Raw genomic sequence first — 17845 nt, 5'->3', positions numbered from 1 at the left:
GTGTGTGTGTGTGTGTGTGTGTGTGTGCGTGGTGGGGTTTGGGAGATAGTGGTGCTGATGGGGATGAAGCTGTCCAGCCCAGCTTGTGACTTCCAGGCAGAGAGAGTGGGCACCCACTCTCAGATTTTCTGCTTTTCCAAGAAAGCCTAGAAATCTGAATTTGGGTATGAAATCTCCTGATTTTTAAATGCTGGCAGCCAATTATAATTTTTGAAAAATTCTATGTAAACTGAACAAAACCGTAGCCTTCTTCCTCTGTGCCCGGCCTGCCACCACCTGGGGCTGCCTTCCCACCGGGGCCCCAGGCGGCGCCGAGGATGGGAAGCCAGCCAACGAGCACGTCCTGGCGACGGCCGGGATGCGGCTGCCCTCATGTGGCCACAGTGGGGAGCTGCCGCCTGGGATGTGGGTAAGCGGGCTGTGATTCTCCACCAGGACCCGGCCCTGGGGTCCACGCTGCTCTCCTGATGAGTTGAAGCGGACATTCCCCTAGATCAGGGCTTGACTCCAGAGCTTCCCAGTTTGAATCTGACTCCTCCCCAGCACGGTGTGATGTTGGAAATATCATTCCCCTCTCTGGATCTAAATTTCCCCAACTGAAAAATGGGGATGGAAGGAGGGGTTCTGTAAGAGTCACGTGAGATAATGGATGTAAAAGTCCAAATGCCGTGCAAGGTGATCGGTGTGTGCAGTCAATCCGGCCTTCATTCCATCTCCAGGGAGGCCCACTCGGGGAGTCTGGGCAACACCGCCCACTGGGGTTGACTCTTCATGGGTGCTAGCAGTGCCCAGGCTCTGCCCTCTGTGTACAGGTTCATCTCATCAAGGAAGCAGGTCCTGCCATCACCCTCGTTCACCCAGTGATGAGAAGGGACACCAATGGACAAGCTAGGTAAGCTGCCCCTGTCTCCCGGTGATAAAACGGCAGTGCTGGGATTGGGAACTGGATTCCAACCCACTTCCCCTCCGCCTCGTCTAGAGACGTGCATGACTTACCCACTAACGGGCTTCAGACCCAGCTCTAGAAGCGTCTGCAGATACAGTGAGAAGCCAGTCTGAGAGAGGGAGGGGACCTGCCCCAGGGCCAGGCCTTCGGAGCCCTCCCAGCAGCCGCTGCATCGCATCACTGTCGTGGCTGCTGTAACCCTGAGCTGCATGTGGCCCTGGAGTCTGGTTTGCTCTAAGTCTCCAAATCATTTGGCTTTGATCTCCCAAAGACGGGTCACCTTGGGGAGGCTGAGGACGCAGTAGCTCTAAGGGGTCTGTGCGTCTCTGCACTCTCTGGTGAAGGGAGATGTGTGAAGAAATCCAAGTGGTACCAAAGGGCATCATCACACTTCAGATCAGCCTAGGTTTTTAGAGCGTTCCGTCTGACTTCTTACTAGACGGGGGGTTGGGGGGACTGAGGCTGGGGAGGAGAGGACAATTCCCAGGCGGCCCCAGGACTGCCACATCTTCCTTCAGGGACCCTCTTCCCTAGTGGAGGATGGTGGGCTCATTCAGTGAGACAGGCCTGGAGGTGGAGGAGCAAAGGTGGTCCGTGGTGGACGGCGTTCGAGGACTGGGTGTTCATGGGCTCGTCCCTTTACATGGGAAAAGAAAAGCTCTCGCAGGCATGGGTCTAACTCCCGGCAATGGCAGAAACCCACCGAAACGAGCCTCTGGAGAAACAGCTGTTCCCTGGGGCCTTACTAAGGGAGGGAGTCAGACGCTGTTTCTGCAGCCCAGAAGGGGGTCTCCTGGGGACGCTGAGCCCTCCTGCCCCCAAGTCACAGGAGGGTCCTGTCTCAGCCCCACCTTCCCCTGCTGTGTGAGCCACGCCACCTCTGTAAACAGCAGTCATATCCTTCTTACCCTGCAGACCTCCAGCGGAGGGCGACTGGGGGCAGCGTTACACTCTCCATTAAGCACGATTATGTTTGTGGTTAAAGGGCTCCTGTGTGACAAGTCGCTCGGTCTCAGCCTCTCGCTTCCAGGGCCCGTGCCGGCCACGGCCGCCTTCTTGGCCACCATGTCACCAGCGCCCGGCCCAGGGGCTGGCACTTGGTCGGCATTTGGGGAGATAATAGAGATTTAGTGTCTGACACACCTCTGACATATAAAGATGTCACGTCTGTGAACAGCACCGTGAGGCCGCTGTTGAGAGAAACTTGTGGGGAGGAGGGTGCTGCGGCCTCCGCAGAAGCCCAGGACCCAGCCGCCCCGGGGGCTGCGAGCCGGAGCGCGGCCTTCCTCCCAGGAACCGACGCCCACGCCGGCACCGGACGCGCTTCTCACCTACGCCCAGCAGGTGGCGCCCGCCCCCGCCGGCAGGCCAGCGGCTCCCCTGCAGCTTGGGGTGGGTCGTGGCGGATCGGGGCGCCCCACCCCGGTGTACTCGGTTTCGGGGTGCGGCTGCTCACAGCTCTGCGGGAAGCGCGGACTTCTGCTCCTCTTCGAGGCCCAGCTCCGGGGAGCTCCAGGTGGAAGCAGCCGCCTCGGCGCCCAGCCTGGGCGTCTAGGGGAGTGAGTGGCCTGACCGCGGGCTGAGGTTGCGGAGGCCAGAAAGGAGGGCCCCGGTCCGGGGAACGGAGGGGGAGCTAGGGGCACACGCTTCATTTCTTGAAAACGAATGGATGCGTAAATGTATAGAATCATATTTTTGAATAGATAATGAATGGACCTGGAAGGAAGGCGGGGTGGGGGGCCTGGGGGGAAGAAACCCAAGGGATACAAAAGGGCACAAATAAAACCAGCTCCCGTGGCGCCCCTCCTTCCTGCCCCAGCTCCCTCCCTGAGGTGCCAGGTGGTCCTGGCTTCTTGAAAATTCCTGCGGAGGCATCTGCACAGATCTGTGTGGGGTGCCTGCATGCGTGCGTGTGTGTGTGTGTGTAGGGGAGGCACAGAGCCACAGCTGCATGGGAGGAAATAGTCTTACCTTGAAACACCCCTCAGCGAGAATGATCTGGGCCCAATTAGAGGAAACACTTCTTGGCAGTTTGTGGGAGGGGGCGGAGGGGGGAGCTCAGATCCGGAGTGGGTGGCCCAGGGTGTGACTCCCAATGCTGGCCCCCTCCCAGGGGGATGGTGCTTTGTGGTTTGCAAAGCCCCCTAAAATATTACCCTCAGTATTGGGTTTGGGGCTCCCAACAGCTCAGGTTAGAGATTATGGCTGCCCCATGGTACGTCGGGAGACCTGGGCCAGATGGGTCAAGGGACAGCTCCATGCCACGCAGCTGGGGATGGTGACGCTGGAATGCAGAGCTGGGTTTCCTAACCGCCTCTCCCCACCCAGCTTTTCCAGCTTCCAGATGATTAAGAAAAGAACAGAGGACTTGGGGTTCCGACCTGTGTGACAGTCAGTGGCCCAGTGACGGGTGAGCAGGTGGGCACCATGCAGCCATCCACGCTCAGGCCCTTCTGATGCAGGGGTTCCCGAAGCCATTTGGAGACCAGTCTTCAAAATGCTTCCCTGTTCCCCCTCCTCCTCCTGCCTCCCCCCTCTTCGCCCCTTGTCAGGAAGCTGTAAGAAGAGTGGAGAGCGGATGATAATTGCCCCCAGAGGAACTCACCTGCCATGAAAGGGTGTTAAATAACACACAATTTACATGTCTTCCCTGTAGGAAATTATAGAATCAGAGCTTTCAAATTAGCAATAGATTTTTCTAATTGAATCTATTTCCCGTATGGAAGGTGAAGTGAGAAATGATCAGGTAGTTCTGTCTCCCCTGCAAATGGACCACCAGACAATTGAAGGGATTAAATGCTTATTAAAAGTGTAGGTAAAATTGATATTGTGTTTCTGGGAAATACGTCTGCAGACGGACACTGTAGGTGCATTTACGTTCATGTGAGCACTTTGTGACAAGATAAAGGATGTGAGCACCCAAGGAGGAACAGGGTGTGGGCGAGGGATGGATCAGGGAGGGAAAAGGGGACTGGGGGGTGAACCCTGGGCTCCTTCCCTTTCTCCAGCCAGTTCTTAGCGCATGGCCGGGCTCTGGGATTTGGACCTTGCTCTCATGTGTCCCAGTTGTGCTGAACTTTCTGAGCCTGTTTTTTCATCTCTAAATAAGATGGTTATGGTGAGTATGAGGTATAAATAAGATAATGCATGTGAAGCACCTAAGATGGTACATGGCATAAAGCAGGTATTCAGTGATGTAAGTATATCTTACGGCTCCTGCTTATGATGGTTATGTTTGCCTGGTGTATTAGCTGTTGGTCGCTGCATAATGAATCACCACAATACTTAGTGGCTTAAAACAACACACATTTATTATCTCACGGTTTCTGTGGGTCAGAAGTCCAGGTAAAGGCTCGGCTGGGTCCTCCAGGCCGCAGGGGCTGTCACAAGGCTGCAAGCAAGGTGCTGGTCCAGCCTCTCTGGTCTCATCTGGAGACTCAGCCGGGAAAGATTTCCTTCCAAGTGCACATGGCTGTTGGTGACATTGAGTTCCTTGCGGGCTTGCTGCTGTTCCTTCTTTGGCTCATTGCCGTGAGGGCCTGTCCCCCTTGGCAGGTCACAACATATCAGCATGTGTCGTCACAGCCAGCACGGGAGGGAGGCTGTCAGCAAGATAGAGGTTAGAATCTTGTGTCACTTCATCATAGAAGGAACACCTATCCCCTCTGCTATAGTCCAGGGGTTGGAATTGAGTCCCAAGTCCTTCTCACACTCAAGGGAATCACTGGGCCTTCCTAGGAGCTTCCACAGCACTGACCAGGGGCCTGCTGCAGAGGTTTGGCCAGAGGGCCAGCACCTCAGCTCCTGTGGGCCTCTGCCTGGTGGGGTGACTCAAACCTTCATTCCTAAAGGGTTTGGGCTATTAATAGTTCTGCCTGAACTGGGTAGTTGTCATTTTCCATGGACATTGATTCTGCTGTAAAGGACGTGGGTCACCTTCAGGGGACTCTGAATCCCATCCCAACCCTACTCTGTCCCCAGATCTCTAAAGCCCTCTGCTGCAAGGAGTCACCGCAAACCCCAGGTCCTTCTCTCAGTGCAGGAGAAATCTCATTGGGAGAATAATCTACCCCAAATCAAACACAGGAAATCTTACTGATTTAAGGATTGATGGAAGAATCAGACCTTTCCCAAATTCAGAACTTGCAACACTGATCTTTGAAACATTAGCCTTGGCAGAAAGAAATTGTCAACAAAAGAAACCCACAGTGCCAGAGCTCTGCTGGGCAACGTGTGACAGGGATGGAACACCATCTGGAAGAGGAGATCTGCAGTGAAATGGCATGGGAAAATATTGATGCCCATGAAGATAAGTTCAGTCAAAGAAAATAAAATAAAAAGAATGAACTAGAGATAGGTTAATCATGCTTGATACACTAGCTGAGAAAATGAAATAGCGTTAAGGTGCATCAATCCACAAAATCTTGCTCTTGAAAATTCTATAGCGCTGATAAAATGCCAATGAAAGTGTTTGTTACTCATAAACAAGGGGACAGAAGGCTGGGCCAGGCATCCTGGTGTCCCTCATGTCCCATACTCTGCCCTCCAAGACCCCTGTTGCCCCCAGAGCTCAGGGCTCACGGGGAACTGCACAGTCCCCTCTGTCCCACAGCAGTACTGACCCAGGCACTGGCCCTCTTCCTAGAGAGGGACCTGATGGCAGAGAGAGGGGCTCCCCTTCTCGGGGACCCTCAGGTAGAGGGCTGGAGGTGTGGTGCTCAGGGCTGGACCAATAACCAGGGGTCCAAGGCAGAGGCTCAGTGCAGAAGTGCAGAGGTGGGGTGGACCGGCCTTGGGCTTGCCCATGAGGATGGAGTTCTCCTAGGCCCACCCGGTCCTGAGCTCATGAGCTCACAGCCAGTGCACTGGGGCCCCAGGCCAGCCACGGGACACTGGGGGAGGGGGCCTACCTAGCCCTGGGCTCCTGGGTCAGCACTGGAGTGGGCAGCCGAGTCTGGGAGAGGGGAGGGTCAGGAATGAGGAAAATCTAGGAAAGGGTGGGAAGAAGTGAGTATTTTCTGAGCACTTACTGTGTGCTTGGCACCTGACATAAACCTCTGTCATCTACTTAGGCTCACAACAATCCCCTGGGGAGGCACTGCTATTATTTGTCTGGCTTCCCTACAAGGATCATGGTCCATGGCTGGAACCATGGTCCGTGGCCACACATGGGCAGATTTCAAGCCCAGGTCCATCTGTCTGCCCCCTGTGTCTCCAAAGTCCTCCTCAGGGGCCTGGCCTCCTATCCCAGCTTCCCTTGGATCCTTCCACGTGGATTAATCACCCTACATCCCACCCCCAATTACTCCCTCTAACGGCACACACCCTTGTCTCTCGAAGGGAACCCCTCTCTCTCAGGAAGGGCATCACTCCCTTTGGCCCTTTGGCCCGGACCACAGTCCCTGTCTTTTCCTAACCCAGGCCTGGCCATCCCCCACCCCTGCCTTCCTGGGCCCAATCTCAGGAGGCCCCAACCCTGTGTGAACAGGGACTGCACAAAAGTGCCAGGGCCTTTCTCCCGAGGAGAGGGTGGGGGAAGAGGTGGGATCCTGCAATTACAGGTCCCACAACCGGGCACTGTCAAGGTGGCCTCTGCCAGTTAGAGCCACCATGCAGGGAGTCAGTGGGTAGGGGCAGCGCAGTGGCCAGACAGAGCCTGGAGTGTCAGTGTCAGGTCTATTGTTCGTTGGTTTGTCCATCTGTCCATTCATCCATTCATTCATTCAGTCAGTCAATATTACCTGAGCACCTACTATGTACCAGGCACTATACTATAAACAACAAGGGACACAGCAGTGACGAAGCAGATAAGGCCCAGTTCCAATGGAGCAAACTCTGGGGTAGGTGAGACAAATACACACGACAGGTGAACATGTGTCACAAGTAGAATTAAGTGCCATGATGGAAAGAAAACAGCATGAAATCACCAAAAATGGCAGGGAAGGGTTAGTGAGTGGGGGCAGCAATAGTTTCAAGCTGGTCAAGGCAGGCTTCTTGGAGGAGGTGGCGTTGGAGCTGACACCTGGAAAGCAACACACAGCCAGCCAAGCCACAACCAGAGGAGGAGCATTCCAGGAAGAGAACACAGTAAGTGCAAAGGCCCTGAGTCAGGAGCACGGCTGGTGTTCTTCTGTGTGCAGGGACTGGAAACCTGGCCTGTGGGGCAGGAGAGGGCTGGGAGAGGGGAAGAAGGGAGGCCGCCAGGAGCTGCCATGTCACGGAGCTGGTTCTCTTGAGAGCCATCTGGATGCAGCTATTCCCAGCAAGGTGCGCAGGCTGGCAGCTTGAAATGGACCATGGTGGGAGTGCTTACACCATGGAAATGGGCAAATGCCACAGATCAGGGCTTTCCTCCTAGAAAACCCACTGTCAAGGGTTGACCAGCACCCTGCCAGGGTTGGGCATGAAAGGCCCCAGATATTGTCACGGACAGTTAGGGTTTTATTCCTGTATTTAACCTGGTAACCATGTCTGGCGGTCAGCCATGGGGGTCCTGCCCATTGCACAGAAAGGAAGACTGAGCCACTTAGCAATGACCCTCTGTCTTCCCCAACAGTTGAGGTAAGTGTGTGCACGTGTGTGTGTGTGAGAGAGAGAGAGAGAATGCATAAGCCTGTGAACAAGCATATTTCCCCAGTTACTCACAAGTTCAAGGAACTCCTCTTCCTCAAGGAAGTGTTAATGAGAATGACATTAGTTAAGCTCCTACTGTGTGCAGATACCTCCTAGACATCTTACACATTTCAAGGAGATTTGGGAAGGTTAAATGACATGACCAAGGTCACCTAGCTCTTAAATGACGGAGTCAGCCCTTGAATCCATGTCTGCTTGACCCCTCACTAGGGCTCTTCCCACCTGGCTGGGCCTCAGTGTCCCATGCCCTCCCTCCTTTGTAACCCTACACATACTGCCCCATGCCTATAGTGCTCTGCAAGGTATTGGCAAGGAGGGCTCAGGGGAGCCGGGCCAAGCACAGCCCATTTCTGTGCGCACCCACTGTGTATCTGCCCGTTCAGTCCTGAGCTTGGGGATTTCTCTCTACGGTCCTGGGACATGTATGTCATCAGCCCCACTCTACAGGTGGGGAAACGGAGGCTTGGGGCAGTTCTGCCAGGACCCTGGGCCTCCCCTAGGGGCTGTGGCTCTCATAGGGCTGGGTCCCTAGGCTCAGCTCAGCCGGCAGGGGCCTGGGCTGCTCCTACTCGGGCCTCCTCCTTGCCTCCTGCCGGGTCTTGGGTTCAAGACATTCAAGGGGACATGAGATGGGCCTGAGGGGAATTCTGGGCAGGAGACCTATGGCAGAGGGCTCCCCACCCCGTCTGCTCTTCGCCAGTCTGGAAGGCAGGCGCTGGAGGGCTGGGGGCTCCACTGGATCCGCAGCCTTGGGAAGCTCAGGGGCCTCCCTGAAGATGAGGAAACAGCTGGGCCAGGGCAGGAGGACCAGTGGGAGGGATGGCTGTCTGGGACCCTCCTGAGATGTGGCCCCAGGGCTGCTGGCCGCCTGGGACCCATGGACACTGCGATCAGCCCTTGGGGAGCCCCTGGGGAGCTGCCTCTCTACAAAGCTCCGTGCACACGTCTCCCATCCCCTGCGCAGCCACTTTCACCTGCTGAGTGGGTCACATCCAGGCTCTGCACACAGAGCCTCCTGGCTTTGTGACCTCCGTTCCTCTTCTCCTCTCTGGGTGTGTGAGTGTGACAATGGCCATCTAGCAGGGGGCCTAGGAAGATAGAAGTAACGACTATAAAGCACCATCATCCCCTCCTTGGACCCACAGTCCCCAGCGCGGATGATGGCAGCGAGGGTACCGACAGTGACATCTGAGCGGGCACGCCATGCCAGGTGCTTCCTAAACACCCCATCTGCTCTGCCTTGTTTAGCTCTCACAGTGGCCCTGTGAGGTGGAGGGTGTGATGGGCATCAGCCCATTTCACAGACAAAGAGATGAGGCCCAGAGAATGCAGTGACGTGCACAGGCTGCCCCGCTGCTGAGGGGCAGGGCTGGAGGCTGGGTCCCCTGCTGGTGGCTCCTGGCCTCTCCCCAGTTTGTTTCTCTCCCTGGGCAGGAGCCCGGTGCCTTCACCTCCCCCTGCCAAGCTGCTCACCTGGCAGCTGGGGCACAGGACATGGCCAGAGGGCTGCCTCGTGAATGGATGAGGGCCTGGAACTGTGGGGCAGAGTGCCGACAATGTACTAGAGGGTTGACGCTGCGGCAGGCTGAGCAGGGAGGGGAGCAGGGAGCCGGGGGCCTGCATCTCTGCTGACCTGCTCACCAGGCCAGACTGCTCAGCCCTGAGGAGGCCAGTGCACCGAGAGAGAGCACGCACAGGCTGCTCCCCCAGCAATGTGGGGGTAAAGTGCATCCCTCCACCCACCCCACCACACACGACACTTGGGGAGACAAATGGAGCTAATCCAGCTCTGGACAGTAAGAAACCCTGGCCACCCAGTGGGCATGTGGTGGGGCACCTGGGCATCTGCACCTCCCTGATGCCAAATGGGCAGGGCAGTCCCCTAAAAGCCTCTGTTTGCAATGTAAACACCCAGCTTCCTGCGTGGGGCTGCCCAGCCCCGCCCACCCTCCCTCAGGGTCAGGCAAGAGTGGGTGGGGGATGCAAACGGCTTCTCAGGCCTCCTGGGCCTGTCGCAACACAAGCTTCAGAGGGGCCTTCCTTGTGGTACCAATGACTGCTGTCAAAGAGACCTCAGCTGGGACCATGTGACTGGCTCATTTTAAAACATGTCAGCCCAGGGGGTGCAGTGACAGGCCTCCAAGGATGCACGTTGTGCAGGCACACCAAGCAGGGCCACAGCCAAGGAGTGGGAATCACAGTGCTGGGCCGTATTATAGGAAAAAATGGGGCCCGGGCCCCCCAGGATTGCCGGGCTTACTGTTGCATCGTGCGAGTTCCCATATGCTCTCCCCATCAGGTACGCGATGGCAGGCTGCGCTGGGTCCGTCCGTCTTTATCTCCCTTGCTGGTTCCTGTTGGTCAACCCAACATTAGCTGGCTTCTCTGTCTCTGTGCCAGGCAACTGTTCAAGGGGTTCTATGGATGAGGAGAGTAGGGCTCAGGCATGGTCTCCAGACTTGCCCAAGGTCATTCAGGTAGCAAATGGCAGAGCTGGGATTTGAACCTGGCCCCATCAAGCTCCAAAGTCCGTGCTGGGTCCATCCTGCCCCTAGAATTGCCCCTGGGCTGAGAGCCCATCTGCCCTCATACCTCCTTCCTGAAACTGCTAGTGTATGAGATGGGTGTTCCTGGGGTCAAGACACTGGCAACTGACCAGAGTGGCATCCACCCAGGACGCCCCAGTGGCTCTCACCTGAGGCCTCCCCAGCCGGAGCACTGGAGGGTGGGGCTCTCCCCGGCCCCACCAGTTGGGTCTGGAGAGGGCGTCATGGGCAAGCAGGGGACCAGCTCGGGCTCCAGAACAGAGGGGCTGTGGCCTGCGGATGGGAAGCCTAACCAGAGCTCCCCTCTGCCCCTTGGCCATGACCTCCACTCACAGCACCTCTTGGAGCATGGATGGGGTCAGCAGGGGAGAGGACTGGGCCGCGCACCGGGGCCCTGGGCCTGGTCCCAGCTCTGCCTCCGCATGCGCACGCCCTCAGATGGCTGCTGCCACAGGTTTTCCCATTTGTAAAATAGAGAGAAGCTGGCGTTGCTAGGGCGCCCTGGGAAAAGAATGCAGCTATTTCCCAGCACGTTTCAGACACTGACTCCTCCCAGCCAGAGACATCTCTGCCCCCGTCGGTGGACTGGGGTCATTGTTCTCAGCACAGTGGAGAATTGCCCCCAAGAATGAAGAATCAGGGGCCGGGGGACCGTTGGGGAGGAGGGGACTCCCTTATCACTTGCAACACCCCTGCCCTTCTGAGGACCCTCTGTTGAGGGTCTCCTATGACCTTCCAGCTGTGAAGTCCAAGTCCTCTGGCCGGGGCCCTCCAGACCACCGCTCAGGGGTCCCGTCCCTCCCCCTGAGCCCTCCCCCAGCTTCCCCTGCACTTCTCCCTTGAATGCTGGGTCCCTCAGGGCTCAGCCCCGATCTCCCTTCTCTTTTCAGCATCTCCCAGGGGATCTTGACCACTCTCCTGACCTCCTTGTCCACATCTGCCCACGCCAGTCACTCCCAAGTCCCCAGCGACTGCCCTCACCTCTCTGCCCTGTGGCCACCACCCTCTTACCTTCTCTCCCGAGTCATCACAGAACCTCATACTCAGGATGTTCCCAACTGAACTCTTCATTCGCCCCCGAGCTGGCTTCCCTTCCCAACCCCCTCCTCACCCCGAGAGCAGCGCCCTGCGGCCTGAGCCCTCCCAGCAGCCTCCTCTCCCTCTGCCTGCCCCCAGGGCGTCACAGCGCTTGCCCCCCATCCCCGTCCGCATTCACTCCTTCCCGCCTCTTGGCTCACCTCTCGTTACCATTGTCATTGCTCAAAACAGGGGTCCCATCCCGCCTGTCCTGCCGGGTGCCTGGAAGTCCGCCCGCCTGGGCTCAGGGTTCTCTCCGCCAGGCTGTGCCCCACCTGCCCTCCCACCTCTGCACCCGGAGCGCACCTGGCTCCCTCCCACCGCAAGGCCTTTGGGGCGGTCCCAGGGCCGCTCCGCCGAGGGACATTTTGTCCTGGGGCCTGTAAACCCCCCACCTGTAAAGTGACCGGCCCCCTGTCCGTGACGGCCCCAACCTCAGCTTCGCCCCTCTCTGGGCGGGGCTGGGCCCCCATGACCCCGCCTCTGCCGTGGCTGATTGGCCGAGGCTGGACACCTGACCCAGGCGGGGCCCCGTGGGATTTTCTCCTGCGAATCTAACGCCGGATCAGGAGCCGCCGTGGTGGGCAGTGGGTGCTGCCGGCGCCAGGACTGCAGAGCCGCGGGGCTCCATCCCTTCACGTGCGTGTTTCTCACGCACCTGCCTTCAGTTCACTGCGCTCTCGGAAAACAGCCTCTCGCTCCTCAGGCCAGGTTCCTGTTGCGGACGCCCTCCCGGGGTGCCGGTCCCAGCACCGCCGGCCTCTCTCCAGGGCGCACGAAGCTGCAGGCAGCCCCCCAGACAGGGCGGGTGGCCGCCTCGCCTGTCTGCAGGGACCTGCCTCCCGTCCCGGCCTTCTCCCTCGGAGAGGCGGCAGGAGACCGGGAAGGGCTGGGCTCCCTCCTGCCTCCACCTCTCACCTGCCACCGGCCCGGCCCGGCAGGCCCAGAGAAGCAGGGGGGCCTCTGCAGAGGGGATCCTGGGGCCAGGGCTGGGCCCTCTTGTCTTCAGCTCACTGTCAAAGGCACGGGGCAGAGTGAGCTGCGGCCCCTGGCTTCTGTGTAGGGTCCCGGGCCCCCCACCCAGCCCTCAGCTGCCTCTGGGGGCTCGGAGTCGGGATGGGGACAGGGGTCAGCCCCCAGGAGCCAGGCACAGCTGTCCTGAGGGGCCGGCCACGTGTCCGTGCGTGGAGAGCAGAACTGCTAAGGCGGACAGACAGCGGCCCCGTCAGCGCCCCACCTCCCCACCTGCGCTTCCTCAGCCATCGAGAGCCCCGGGCTGGCCACTGCGTAGGCGTCTGGGGGGCGCCTGGGCCCTGAGAGGGAGCTGCGCCCTGGGTGAAGGGCATGTCCCTCTTTTGAGGAAATGCCCGCCCCCGCGGAGCTCTGCGGGGCCGGTGGGGGCTGACTGGATGGAGGGCATTCCAGCAGAGGGAGCTGCCTTCCACTGGTATCTGACTGTCGCTCTGATGGGCTGATTTAACTAATTTAGACAATTTCAAAAGCGCCCTGGCTGATGTCCCTCCTCAGTGTCCTAATTTGTAATGGGGAGGGCTGGATCCCCCAGTACTGACCCTTCCCCACGTCCACAGCCATGGGCCTGGTGTCTGAGAACGTGTTGCGTGGAGCAGCCAGGGGCGGGCGTGCACCAAAGAAGCTGCCGGCGCCGCCTCTGGCCGCCTCGCGGTGACGGAAGGAGCTGACAGCTCGCCAGTGGCTCCTGGGGACTCAGCAGCCCGGGCGGGCTGCCTGGTGGTGGGGATGGTAGGAGGGAGCTCCCGGGGAGGAACAAAGCGCTGGGGGTGCTGGGCCCCAGAGGGACGCGTGGGGGGAGGGGCAGGGGTCTGGGGCCGATTTGGAGCCGGTGGTCAACAGGACGGTCATGGCATGGGGGGGATGTGTGGGTGCAGGATGTGGAGCCCACATCATGGCTGTGTGAGACCAGGCAGGTGGCTCAGGCTCTCTGAGCCTCAGTTCATGGCCGTTACTGGTGCTTACAAAATGATGTGGCACACAGTAGGTGTTTAATAGGTACTTTTAGAATCACTGAGTAAGTAAGGTTGATGAAGGGATGGGATTGGCTAATCCATTTTAGCACAGTGCCTGCACAGAGTCATTCTAAATAAGTGATAGCTCTGTTATTGCTGCTGTGCTTCTTGATTGCAGGGGCAGAGGACTGAGGCAGCATGGAGGCCAGAGCCGACGAGAAGGAAGTGGGCTGCTGTGACTGGAGAACAGGGTGGGGGACACGGGACGGGACTGGAGGCATCCCCAGGACCTGGACACACAGACTTGAAGGCGATGGCCAGGAGGCTCGACTCTGTCCTGGCTGAAGGGGGAGAGTCTCACATGGTTGGGGACTAGCAGGACCATCTGGGCACCAGGAGGCTGCTGGTGACCCCCCGACCTGAGGAGAGGGCTGCGGAGGCAGGGAGGCACAGGCAGTGTGTGCGACCTTTTTAAAGGGAACTTGCTTGAGAAGAAGAGATGGGCGGTAGCTGGAGGGTGATGTGGGAGGGACAGAGGCTTATTCCTTAGGTCGGGAGACATGAGCAGGTGTAAATGCTGGTGAAGAGTTCCGGGTCCACTGGCCCGCTGAAGGTGCTGAGGAGTACTGACTGCCGGGCTCCCTGGGGAAGGCAGGAGCTGGAGGGGCAGCCTATGAGAGGGGCCTCAGAAGGGCTGCGTCAGGTTTAGGGCAGTGGGGGTGTCCATGGCTCAGTGGGGTACAAAAGTCATCATCAAGGGGAGAAGGCGGGGGCTCCAGGGAGCCACTGGGAGGGGTGTAGGTCTCCGGGAAAAGAGAGCATTGCATAGGGTTGGGGATCTCTGCAGGACCATGAGTCAGCCCCAGCCCCTGACCCTGCGGGGAGGTGACTGCCTCTGTAATACGAGGCAGAGCAGGCTGCCTGCAGGTAGATCACTGGGTCCAGCAGGTCCTTTGGGAGAGGCAGGTAGGCGATGTTTCTAGGGTCAGCCCTTCACTACCTGCCAGGAGCCCTGTGCAAGGATTCTGAGGCTGCATCTTGGGTAACAGGAAAGAGCACTGCAATTGACTAGTGATGTCTGCTCTGGGGACACACGGAAGGAGTAGAGCTCGAGCTGCTTTTGTGCTGCCCCTCTGGCCCGGGCAGCAGCAGAGAGTCAGAGGCCAGGGATGGAATGACATCGGAACTGGGTGTCATTCCACCCCTACCAGGAACTCAAGGGGTGACCTCAGGCAAGTCCATTCTCTCAGCCCCAGCGTGTCATCTGTAAACTGGAAATAATAATGCTGCCTCTGGGTGGCCATGAGGATTAAAGGCGTAATGTGGGCACTCAGACACAGCAGCATCTGTCGTCTCTGCAGGAGGGAAGTGGTGGGGGTGCAGGGGAGCAAGGGAATGGGAGTCAGGAGGGAGGCTGAATGCGTGGTGTCCTGTTAGGGTGGCGGCCTGGGGACCACACATGCACATGTTTTTCCCTGCTCCTGGGCTGCCTGCAGAGCCTCATTAGGAAGGGAGGCACATGGAGGCTTGGGGTCAGGAAGATCCAGGCAGTTGCCATGCATCGTTTGGCAGAGCCACTCCGTGGCTCTGAGCTTACTTTCCTTATTTGTAAAATGGGTGATTATCCTGATGAATTAGAGCAGTGAGGCTTATCAGAAGCCCCTGTGGCCTCTGGCATCAACAATCCTAGATGGAGAAAGGACAAAAGTCTGTTTTTAGCCTCTTGCCCCCAACCCCTGACCCTCCTCTTCTGGAACCATTTCTCCTTCTCTCTAATCTGGAGACAGAGTATTCCCTCTCCTAAACCTCTTTCTCCATCTGGATTCAGTTTCCCGTTTGTACAGGCGGGGAATAGGTTGTATTTGGAATAGAAGGGCACTGAGAGCTCTCCCAATGATTCTGACTCAAATCTGCTGTTAGGAGAGGGCTGGAAACACTCAGACTAGGGTGTGAATGACTGCCGCCACATCAGCACAGCACTGCTTAGCTGCGCACCTGAGTGACATTTGGTCTCAGCGCTGCTGTGGATGCCACATGCTGAGGGGAGAGAGGACTGCGGCTCAGCTGGAGACGAGGACTGGGCTGGGCAGGGGTGTGGCCACGGGACTAAGGTGCAGTTGCAGGACAGGGCTGTGAGCAGTTCTGCAGATGGCCCCAGGGCTCCTCAGGGCCTGCCTGGAGGCAGCCAAGGGTCCTCTGTAGCCGGGAGGTGGAGTGGGGAGAAAGGGAGGAAGAAGCTACAAGCTTCGTAGAAGGAAGAACCTTCTGACAGGTAAGAACCTAAAGATGGAGCAGCCCCTGGGAAAGTGGGGAGCGGTGGGCAGGGGAGACGTGCCAGCATAGGCAGGAGGGCAGGAATGCAGCGAGGGGCTTCCTTTCTGAAGGAGAGGGGCTGGGGCGCCATGTGCGTGGTGGGCGGAGGCTGGCATGGCCTCTCTGACTCTATTATCCTCCTGCATTGCAATGCCCCCCTGGGATTTTTGTCTTTCACCAGGGATAACAGCTCCCCAGTGGGGGAATTTCAGGCATCAACAAAAGTGGGGGCATTTTCTGGGGTTCCTCTGTCTAGGACATCTGGTGCATTAAGTGTCTGCTGAATGCCTCTGGGCAGTAGGAATGGAGCTGGGGTCCAGAGTGAATAACACGGGGACCCCAGTGGTCAGGAGTGGCTGAGGCAGGGGTCTGCTGGGTCCCCTAGGATCGGCCCTGCTCTGTACTTGCAGAGAGTCACCAGCCAGCATGGGGGCAGTTCACAGTCCTTATCCCGTGTGATCAACACAGCCCCCTAACCCATCCCCATCCTCCTCAAGCAGGATGCAGACTTAGGAGCAGTGGGGAGCCGCCAAGGGTCCCGTGCAGGGGAGGCACCCTGACTGCCATATGGGCAGCAGGGAGCCCAGGGATGGCCGTGCGGATGGTAGGGGTCGGACTTGGGAAGCAGGTGGGCAGAACGTGGGGTGCTGCCTGGTGCAGGGGTCGGGGACAGGAGGCGGGCCCAGGGCTCCCAGGTGTCGGGTCTCGCTGCCTTTGAAGGAGACACCGTTCTGAGCTGGTGCCTGTGCTGTCACCTCCCAGCTCTACTCCCTGGGGCACTCGTTCCAGGGTCTGGCCCGCCCTGGCGGTCCTGCTCTCTGCTCGGCCCTGCCGGGATACCTGTGCCACGACCCAGGCCTTTACGCGAGCGTCTTGTTCCACAGGCCTCTCGGCAGAGGTCTGGGTCTGGGCTTCCACAGCTTGAGCCAGGACCTCATCCCCCTCTCGGGCTCCACAGGCCCCGTTTTGTTCTCTCCTCCATGTCTGGCTCCAGCACCACCACGGACCAGGCTCCGAGTTTAAGGTCAGACAGCCTGCGTCTAACCCAGCGCTCCCACTATGGCTGCAGCACCTGGGACCTCTGTGGAGTCCCTCTGGGGACGGACCACCCACGTCCTGGTGTGCACAAATTTAAGCTGTTTTTAGACAGAGTTATCGGGGTGGGGCTGCTCCTAGATGGCTGTCCCACAGAGAAGGGCACACTGGGAACCATCATATGCCAGAGCTGCCCCAGGAGAGGTCTGCTGAGCTCCAGCTATAAAGCCAAACGTTCCCAACAACAGAGGGCTGGTTGACAATCGGCTTCACCCAATCTTTACCAGGACCCCACAAGGCAGGCGGTACTTTCCCCTATTTTCTGGATGGGGCTAGAGCTCAGGGATGCTGAGGAAATTGTAAGCTCAGCTGGAGGGGGACATGGCAACCTGTGGACCCCACTGCATCCCGGTTCCTGCCACTCTTGCCCGCCACTCCACGCTGAGCTGGTGGGGGGGTCATGAGGATTGAAGGAGACACGTGGAAAGTGCCGGGACCAGCTGCCATTGTTACTGTGACCTGTAAGCCGTGGAGCCCTGGCCTCCTACTTCCTGGGAGCCTCTCTGCCCTCCCTCTGTCCCCGCTCCCCACCATCTACTGCCCAGGGGATCTGACCAGGCCCACTGACCGGCTCTTCCCTGGGGCTCTGCTCTGGGCCCCTCTCTGAACCCCAGGCTTCCACGCCTTCCTTTGTGGGAACCCTCCACCCCAGAATGCCCTCCTCCCTCCCCTTTCTCACCATGCAATCTCCAAGTACCTCCTAAGCACCTGCCCTCCGGAGAGATAGGAGGCCCCCTGTGCTCAGCAGTGGATGGTCATTGTCAGGCCCCATACCCTCTGGACCCCTCGATCAAGGCAGGCCCAGGCCCCAACCCTTCGGCATCTCTGGCTTTGCCTGGCCCAGAGGAGGTGGCTAGGGTATTTACGGAAGTTTATTGAATATGAACCACCTGGCCTGTCCCATGTTCCACCCATATTTTAGAAAAGGAGACGAGGCTCTGAGAGTTGAGTGGGAGGCCCAAGGACTCACCGGGAGTGCTGCAGTGCAGGGGTGCGGGCTCTGGGGAAGCTCCGACTTCACGTGTTCCTACTTCCCAGATACCAAAAGAGGTGGCAGCCTGGGAAGAGAAAAATGATATAAAGAAAAGTGATACATCAGCTTGGTCCTGAGCTTGCTCAAAGATGTAAAAACATGGCACGGAAACACCCCAGGAGCTCCCTCCTCCTGCCCCTTGCTGAGGTTCTAGCCAACTGTGGTCCAAATGAGTCTCCCTTCCTGTTCCAGGATCGTTCATTTCACAGGGGGCAGG

The 17845-nt window shown here is 58.3% G+C and overlaps 1 long non-coding RNA gene across 1 annotated transcript; it reads right to left on the bottom strand.

The window, feature by feature from the left end:
* Positions 1–4268: 4268 nt before the first annotated feature.
* On the bottom strand, positions 4269–11635 carry LOC118935305 (uncharacterized). Its single transcript, XR_005033766.2, has 4 exons — positions 11364–11635; positions 9840–9933; positions 5043–5214; positions 4269–4548 (listed from the first exon to the last, which is right to left on the bottom strand). It is a non-coding gene; the product is annotated as an uncharacterized LOC118935305 (long non-coding RNA).
* Positions 11636–17845: the final 6210 nt, after the last annotated feature.

The sequence above is a fragment of the Manis pentadactyla genome, chromosome 10, assembly GCF_030020395.1.
Source record: "Manis pentadactyla isolate mManPen7 chromosome 10, mManPen7.hap1, whole genome shotgun sequence".
NCBI lineage: Eukaryota > Metazoa > Chordata > Mammalia > Pholidota > Manidae > Manis > Manis pentadactyla.
This window is presented reverse-complemented; position numbering and strand designations above follow the sequence as displayed.